Source organism: Mus caroli, chromosome 10 (genome assembly GCF_900094665.2).
Source record: "Mus caroli chromosome 10, CAROLI_EIJ_v1.1, whole genome shotgun sequence".
In the NCBI taxonomy this organism is placed as follows: Eukaryota; Metazoa; Chordata; class Mammalia; order Rodentia; family Muridae; genus Mus; species Mus caroli.
In genome coordinates, this window is record NC_034579.1 from 104,268,421 (window position 1) to 104,277,555 (window position 9,135).

Here is a 9,135-nt window from a genome sequence, read left to right on the forward strand (position 1 = left end):
AAGAGAGGGTTTCTCTGTGTAGTCCTAGCTGTCCTGGAACTCACTTTGTAGACCAGGCTGGCCTCGAACTCAGAAATCTGCCTGCCTCTGCCTCCGGAGTGCTGGGATTAAAGGCGTGTGCCACCACACCCGGCACAAACCTCTTCTGATTTCACACAGCTGTGGGGATATGGACCAGTGCTTAATAGGTCTCTAACTACCTCCTTCTTAGATTTATCTTCCCCACTACATTAAACTTCAGAACAAATGATCAAATCCTTAAAAGGTACATAATAGAAACTCTAGACTACTTATGGACCCACTGTGTCAGCAAGGATCTTGTAGACCAGCTTCTCGGTGGACCCAATCTAGACTTTAAGAGTCCGTGGGGGTTATTTTGATAATAGAACCCACACAGTATTTTCCTTAATTGAATACCCTTAAATATATAGCATATTATAAATGTATACTATATATAGCATATTGCCTTATATTAAATGTATGCAAACTGCCTTAGACTCTATCAGTGCAAGTTAGGAACACCCGTGGTTATAGATGATGAATTTTATTTCTTAACAGACGATTGGTTAAAATTCTAATTTTCAGAAGATAGATAGAAGACATGAAGGAAAAAGTAGAACTTTCCTTGGTCATAACATCTAGAAATTGCAAATCAGAACCACAGTTGTCACCTGGCAGAGTGGCCATGAACATGACAATAAGGGACACACGTGCTGGCTCATTTTTATATCAAGTTGACACAAGCTAAAATCATCTGAGAGGAGGAAACCCCAATTAAGGAAACACCTCCATAAGATTGGGCTGTAGGTAAGCCTGTAGGGAATTTCTTTAATTAGTGATTGATATGGGAGGGCCCAGCCCATTATGGGTGGTGCCATCCCTAGGCTGGTGTCCCTGGATTCTATAAGAAAGCAGACTGAGCAAGCCATGGGGAGCAAGCCAGTAAGCAGCATCCCTCCATGGCTTCTGCATCAGCTCCTGCCTCCAAGTTCCTGCCCTGTATGAGTTCCGGTCGGTCCTGAATTCCTTCAACAATGAACAGTGCTGTGGAAATGTAAGCCAGATCAGTCCCTTCCTCCCCAGTTTGCTTCTGGTCATAGTGTTTCATAAGTTCAGGAAGGACTGGTGAAGACGAGGAGGAAAGGGAGCCTGTGGTCAAGTTCCCCAAACGCCTGGGACACGAAAGAGGCTAAGGGTGAAAGGGTTTTAAGATGAAGTAAGCCTGGCTTTCATGGCAAGACTGGACTGCCAGAATTAAACAGAAAGGAGCCTCCCTGCATCTGTACACTTAGAAATTAGGAAATTAATGCACCCATTCTGGACAAAAAAAATAGCGTGGGTGGTTCCCACAAAACTAAAAGTATATCAGCAGGGGGCCCAGCACTCCTGCTCTGGGTATGTGACTGAAGGAAATGAAATAACACCTAAGTGTATCCACGCTTGGTGCTATTCACGGCATCTGCGTGCAGTTGACAGGTAAGTCGACCGAGAAATTGTTCTGTGTATACACAACTGAATACCATTCAGTCATTAACGAGAAAACAATCTTGCTATTTTTGACAACTAAGTTCAAAGTGGAAGGCATTTTGCTAAGAGAGATACTGCACCACCTTGGGGCCTGTTAAGTAAGCCGTTACATAACAGGTAACCATGGAAACCGCAGCTGTGTCCCGGTAGCTCTGTCTCCTGATGCTAAGAATTCCCCTTGCGGTTAAACACTGTTGAATCTGCCTTTAGGATTTTACTGCTATGTGTGAATCCCAGACCTCAGAGTTTTTCTCAGCTATCACATTCGCACTAGCAAAGGGTCTGTACCCCCAAGAGTTCCTGGAGCTGTTACAATGTCATCTCCACTGTGATTTTTGACCCACCCACCCCACCCCACCTCTGTACCTACCTTTCCGTGTTTTGAAAAGGATCACGGGAGGAAGTATCTTAAAAGGGAGATTGGCTCCATCATGATCTGGAGCAGCAGGAGGAGGAAAGACCACCTTACCTCCACAAATATGCCATGTATTTCATAAATATTAATAAACTTTAATAAGAAACCATTCAGAGCCCAAAGAGACTCTACTCCACCTGCCCCATTTCAGGTCAGCCCACTCCTACTTGTCTCTGTAATGTCCTGTCACTTTGGTTAAATTAATTTCAGCTTTACTTGTGCCTCTTGGCTGATTTGTTTCTCTGGAGAAGAAGAGGGTTGAGGAGAAGCCCACACCCGGTAATGCCTTCCACTTAGTTACCTGCAGAATCTAAGAAAGCAAAAATAAATTTTTAAAACTACCTAGAAATGGAGGAGAGCAAGCTTGGGGAAATGGTGCGACAGGAGCCAGTGAGCACGATGTAAATGTAGTAGGGTGGAGATGCAGACGTCTAACGTACAGCATGAGGGTGCCTTTCTCTGAGCCCCAGTCTTGTCTCAGTTATCTCAGGACAGCCCTTACTGGTGTCCCCACCCCTTGCAGTGTGTGCAGACTGCCAAGGTCACTCACTGCCTTAAAGATGGCGGCCCTGAAGAGGATCCTTTGGTTTTCTTCCTCCACTGTTTCAACCTCTCTTGCTTCTCTTCCCTCTTATCTTCCAATTGCAGCTCCGCCAGATCCCCTGCTTCACCCATCACTTCAGATAACAAAACAATTTTATTTATAGTTATTGGGAAATCCAGACAGATTTAAGATCAAACTTTCAGTCCCTTAATTAAAAATGTCTTCTCTTCTCTGCTCAGAACCTATGTTTGGGAAGTGGGGGCCAGCCTGCTCTCCCGCCTTCTCTGTTTCTGCCTCCCAGAATTCCACTGATTCCTGCACATTTGGAGCAAAGGGTAGAGGGAAAGGGGTGGTAGGACTTGAAGAGAATGTTATTCGGCCAGTTCTGTTTCGACATCTCTCTTGGGTGTGGAACATCTTCTCTCATGGGAAAAAGACCAAAAACTGGCCCAATTTTTCTCATGAGGAATGTTTGTGGACTATCTGGAGGACATGTTCCTGTCCCCTTGCAGACCCCTTCACTGTGTTCTATGACATAAGTCATGCATAGGTAGAGTATTTCCACTTTCTATTTATTGAGACCATGGCTTTGCTCAGTCAACCAAAAAAACTTAAATTTTCACTTTCAGGAGATCCTTGCAATTCATCTCTCGAGTCTATCTCCAGATCAGTCATTCTCTGGCCAGAATTAATTCTCCTGATTCACAAGCAATGCATGCTGAGAACTCCAACTGTGGAGACCTCTGAGCTATGTGTATAGGGATTCTACACACACACACACACCAGGTTAATCTTGATTGGATCAAGAATGCCTAGAAAGTTATCAAAGCACATTCTGAATGTTTCTGTAAGGAAGTTTCTAGATGGAATTGGGTCATAAGGACTCTGACATGATAAATGGTTTGACCCATTGATGGACTTAGTTTTTTTAAAAAAACTGAAGAGGTATAAAACTGTGAAAAGTGAGGCCTGACTGGAGGAAGCCACAAGATCCACATCCTTAGAGAATATTTTGTCATGGTGTTAGTGGTATAGCAAAACGTTGCCCAGAAATGCCACCAGCAACTGTCCTTAATTGTGCTACAGAAGAGAATTTCAGAACAAGCTAGTATGAAGTAGAGCTGGGTTTCTTAAAAGGAAGTTTTTAGCATAGATTTAAGTGCAGTTTCAGTAACAAGAGATGCTCTCAAAGAAAAAGTGGGCTTCTCCAAGGACAACTGCCTGTAAGTAGCTCACTGATAGGCCTAGGTATGGTCTTGGCTGTCTGGTTACATCTCAGTGGGTTGCTAGGAACCATTTCCCCCTTGTTTCCTCTTGAGAGTAGAAAGTGGCTAATAAGGATCCTCAGGACGATAAACTGAGAAGATGACACTCTTGAGTCACATGTTATACAAGGCAGGTAAGACACGACCTTTACTGTAAACAGGGGTTCTGGTGAGATTCCTAGGAAAACTGTAGGTTTACAGGTGAGAAAGTAGAAAGACCACCATACTTAGGCATTAAACATGATTCACTGTTGTGTTAATGTTCTTATTCCGACATCTGGGTATAAAAGGAATATTATCTCTATATCTGCAACCATTATAGCAAATATCATTATACATGCTAGAATAAATAACGTGATGTCCCACTAACCTTCTCTCTCTGTCTATCCTGCCTTACTGGCTGTTTTCTGTTCCTGCACCAGTACTTCCTGTCCCTTCACCAGTACTTCCTGTCCCTGTGCCAGTACTTCCTCCACTGCCCTTCCTGCTTTTGTACCACAGCTTCCTGTTCCTGCACCAGCACTTCCTGTTACTGTACCACTGTACTTCCTGTCTGCCTAATGGTGACTCTGTGGTACTCTCTTCACCATGAAGGACTGAAATGTTCGAATCTAGAGCAAAATAAGTCTTTCCTGTCTTTAGTTATGTCAGCACAGCAAGCTAACACAATGTGCACACAAATTTCATTTCTCTTCCATTCTAACAGTTTTCACATATTGCGACGGTCGCTTTTGTAGTTTGAAGTACACACAGAAAAACAATCACAGATTTTTTTTTCCCACAATTTCAAACACAGATTTGTTTTTACAGTGAAGTTTAGAACTATCCCATGAAAGATCTTTTTTCTTTTTTAATACCTTTTCTTTATTTTGCTTAAAGGAAGCACCTCCAGCCCCTTGTGTCTAAATTGCCAGTGTCAATATGATTGCACTTTGAGGCTATTGCTATATAAAATCAGGGTTTCTTGAACACAGGCATCATGAGATTGACAAGCAAGATGGCTACCAAAGTCTGGGGGGTGGGGGAAAGGGAGGAGGACAACATAGCTTATGTCACTTGGATTTGCAGACAAAGAAATGATTCATGTCTGGATGGACAGAGCAGGGCAGTGTGAGATTTTGCTTTCACTACTCAGAATATATACAATTTTAAACTCACACATTTGTGTTTCTAAACTTTGCATTTAATATTTTTGGATTATGGTTGACCATGGGAAACTGAAACTGGAAAGAGAAACTCCGGATACATGGGACTTTTGTACTCTCTAAACTCAGGTATTTTCACTACAAAACTCAAGAACTCCTTTTGCTCCCCACTGAAGAAGTTCTATGATATTCTCTATTACATGTGGTCCCTTTGCCTCAATAATTCCTTTCCTGCTGGACTTTTCCAAGTGTCACTCCTTGCTGGTCGGTCACCAGAGGGACACAGATATGTTCAAGGAAGACACAGCAAACCTTGGAGCATCCCGAGGTCAGTATCCAGGAGGCTAGGTGTGTGTTCTCATCATGTTTTCAAAAGAGACAAGGGCGTGCATCTCAAAGTCCTTAATCGTATACCTGTGTGTGTATGTGCGCAAGTGTGCGCTTGTGTGTGTGTATACTAATGGCAGCTATTCTAGCAGTTCTGTCCCTTTCCTTTCCTGTGTGAATCTGGCAGTTTCTGTCACGCCGTGGTATCTGACCTGGGTAGGTACAGTTCTTTCTCTCTCTGCTCTCACACAACCTCAAGTGGTTCTCAGTATTCTTGCCCTACAGTCTCCTTTCCATACCTATCACTTGACTGGGATTGACTGGGAGGCATTTTCCGCATTGTCCTCTTACCATATCCGTGAGAAAAGAAATTGTCTCCATAGCAGAGAGAGAGAAAGGGAGAGATCTGTAATCCTGAGCCAGCGTTCCTTTCTTCTCAGGCAGAAGAAGTATTAGAAACTGCCTCTAGAGCAGGTCTTCTATTTCCAGGGCAACAAAGGAGATGAACTTTGATTTAAAAACCTGATCTTGCCAGAGCCCTTAACTGTGGAACCTTCATCCGTTCCAAATGTCTCAGGGGACTTCCCAGGAGGGCAAAATGATGGTGTGGGGATTCCGGTCTGGGTGTCTGAGGCCCTAAAGGAATCTAATGGAGGACTGGAGAGGTGGCCTGTGTTTAAGAAATTTTACTGCTTCTCCAAAGGACCTGGTTCGATTCCCAGCACCCAATGGTGGTTTAAAATTCTCTGTAACACCAGTTTCAGGGAATCCAACACCCTCTCCAGCCTCCAGAGACACCAGGTATGTGTATGGCACACATGCACGCACGCAGGAAACACTCATATAAGTCTAAGACTTTTTAAATCAGTGGTTTTCAACCTGTAAATCAGGGTCCCTTGAGAGTTGGGTGCCCTTTTACAGGGCTCACATGTCAGATATTCTGCTTATCGGATGTTTACATTACTATTCATCCATAACAGTAGCAAAATTACAGTCATGAAGTAGCAATGAAAATAAGTTTATGCCTGGGGACCACCACAATACAAGGACCTGTGTGAAGGGAGGCGAGGGGTCACAGCATTAGGAAGGTTGAGAACCAGCATTTTAAAGAATTGAATAGACTGCCTTGCTTCAAAGCAAGTGTACAGAAAGCACACATAAAACAGGAGTATGAATCCACAGACCTCTGGAATAAATGACCAACCTCCCCACATGGGCACACATCCTACCCTGGCCCTCTCCTTGGTTCCCACTCCTCTGGAACAGTTGGCGAGAAGCTGGGTAGTAAGGGAGGAAGACCGAGCACAGAGGGAAACCCAGTGTGGCGCTCGTCCTGCTCCACACTGAACCCCACCTGAGAGTTCCTGGGAAATGTGTGTCACTATCTGGCCATGTCCCAGATTGTCATTTGGCCCTATTTAGGGTACTTTGTGAGTTAGAAGTCTGTGAATGGGAATGGAATTACTTACCTATTCCCTCAGATCTGTTCCAAACAACCAAGTTCTGAATGAAACTTTGGCGACTTGAGGCATCTAGTAAGTTGGATACAGCCTTGACTTTGTTTATGGAAGACACTAAACCCTATGAGACAGTGAGGAATTGGGATACAGTGTGCTGAAGACGGGGTAAACACGTGATGGAAAAGCATTGTTCTCTGTTTCTGTTGGAACACCCCAACGGCATTGCGACATGTATCATTAGATCCTGGTATTCTCTGAGCCATTGGTTGGTATAGGAAAGTCAGCTACTTCTTCCAGGTACTAACCTTTATGTAGACATGGGGGGAAAAACCAAAAAACAAAAATTCCCTTTCTAGGGCTCAATAGCCAGTTATTGGAGTGATCTGAACCCATCCACCCCTCCAGGGTAATGGTGGAGTGGATCTGATTTTGATTCACGGTGTTCTATACAAAGCACAAGCAAAATGAATAATTCATGAACCATGTGGAACATTTATGATTTATTTACAGCCCCAAATTCAAAATAACTCAGAGAGTGTCACATAGCCTGTAGCCTGGCATGCCATTTACAGCAATCTTTAGCAGAGAGAGGACAAAGATGGGTCATGGAAGATTTATTATAACTTCATATACACCAGGAAAAAAACCCCTAAGTGTCTGCTGAGAAATAAACTAAGTGATGAGTAACAGAAAGGGTGACTTTAAGAAAATTAGAGGTGCTTCTCCTCTTTTCTCTGCACAAGTGCCCCTTTCTCTCTCCCTCTCTCCCTCTTCCTCCCTCCCCCATCCTGTCTTCCCCATGGTGACTTCCCTGGCCTTGGTCCTTGGGGCCAGTGAACTCACCCACCCAAGAGCACCCAAGAGGTAGCAAGAGATCGACTACTAATGCCTTGCGAAGAAACCCAATGATTGTGTAGAGATTGACTACTGATGTCTTGCAATAAACACCTTAATGGCAAAGGTGACCACTTTCTGGAATTTTTTTTCTAATGATTTCTTTATGACATTTTGTGATTAAAAAAAAGCTTTTACTGGTTATTGTATTTCTTAATAAGATCTATTCTTTGTGGGGGTTGGTTGGTTTTTTTGTGATCTTTTTTTATACAACATATTTTGATCCTATTATTTCCTCTCCCCACAACTCCTCTGAGATCATCCCCATCTTCCTGACACCTTAACAACACAGAAGCTAACATCCCTACAACCATTGGGAGAGAGATAATTTTGTCAGTTTTCCAACACATTCTCTAGAGCAGTGGTTCTCAACTTTCCTAATGCTGTGACCCTTCAATACAGTTTCTCCCATTGTAGTGACTCCCGACCACAAGATTATTTTCATTGCTACTTTATAACTGTAATTGTGCTACTGTTAGGAATCATAATATAAATACTTCATCTACAGGATATATGATAGGCGCTCCCTGTGAAAGGTCCCTCAACCCGCAAAGGGATCGTGATTCACAGTTTGAAAACCACTGATTTAAAAGACTTGCTTTATGTGTATGAGCGTTTCTGGTGTGTGTGTATCATAATGTAAGTATCTGGGGTTTCCATGGCGGGGAGTCATGGCCCACAGGTTGAGAACCACTGCTGTAGGTCATCATTTGCAGACCTTCAGAATCCCATGACTCTGTCACTCTTATCCAGACACTGCTTTCTTCTGTAGCCTACAGGTCTCTCAGCTGGAAGGCTACTCTCAGGTGTGGCCCAGCAACGTGGATTCTCAGGAACAGGGTTACCCTCTGGTTAATGAAACAAAGACTTAATGGTGGCGTCGCGGTGGGTGCTGGCATGAAGTAGTCTTCTTCTCGAAAGGGGATCTTTTCATCAAAGACAGCTCCATGTGTTTGGTCATCCTTGAGGTTTAGAAGGTTATCTCTAGGCAGATTTGTTGAATATCTCTTAGACATCCAATCTAAGATATCAGGAGGTGGGGAGGGTGCATACAGGCCTGGAGCCAAGGGCAGGGCAATGCTACAGTCACAGTTGAGAATTGTCGATAATGAACACGCACAGTTGAATTATAGGTGGTTCTAGGGGTTCTTTTCCACCAGGTTCTGCCTTTTGCACAAAGCCCCTCCACCCCCATTTGCCAGCATTCATATCAGTATCTCTGTCATTAGTAAAGACAGAAGCAGACACAAACACATTCTTTTTTTGTTGGGAGGTAATTGTATGAGTTTGGCCTTCTGTGTAGATGACAGCAACCACTTTCTCTAGACAAGAACCTTTGGACTCGATTCCCCAGTGTAGGCAAATGCTAGGGTGGTGAGGTGGGAGGGCATGGGTGGAAGGGAGGGTATCCTCATAGAAGCAGGAGGAGGGGAATGGGAGAGGGTGTTTCTGGATGGGAAACTGGGAAAGGAGATAATATTTGGAATGTAAGAAAAAAAAACTAGACCACACACACACATGAAAAGAAAAGAAAAGAAAAGAAAGGGAGGGGAGGGGA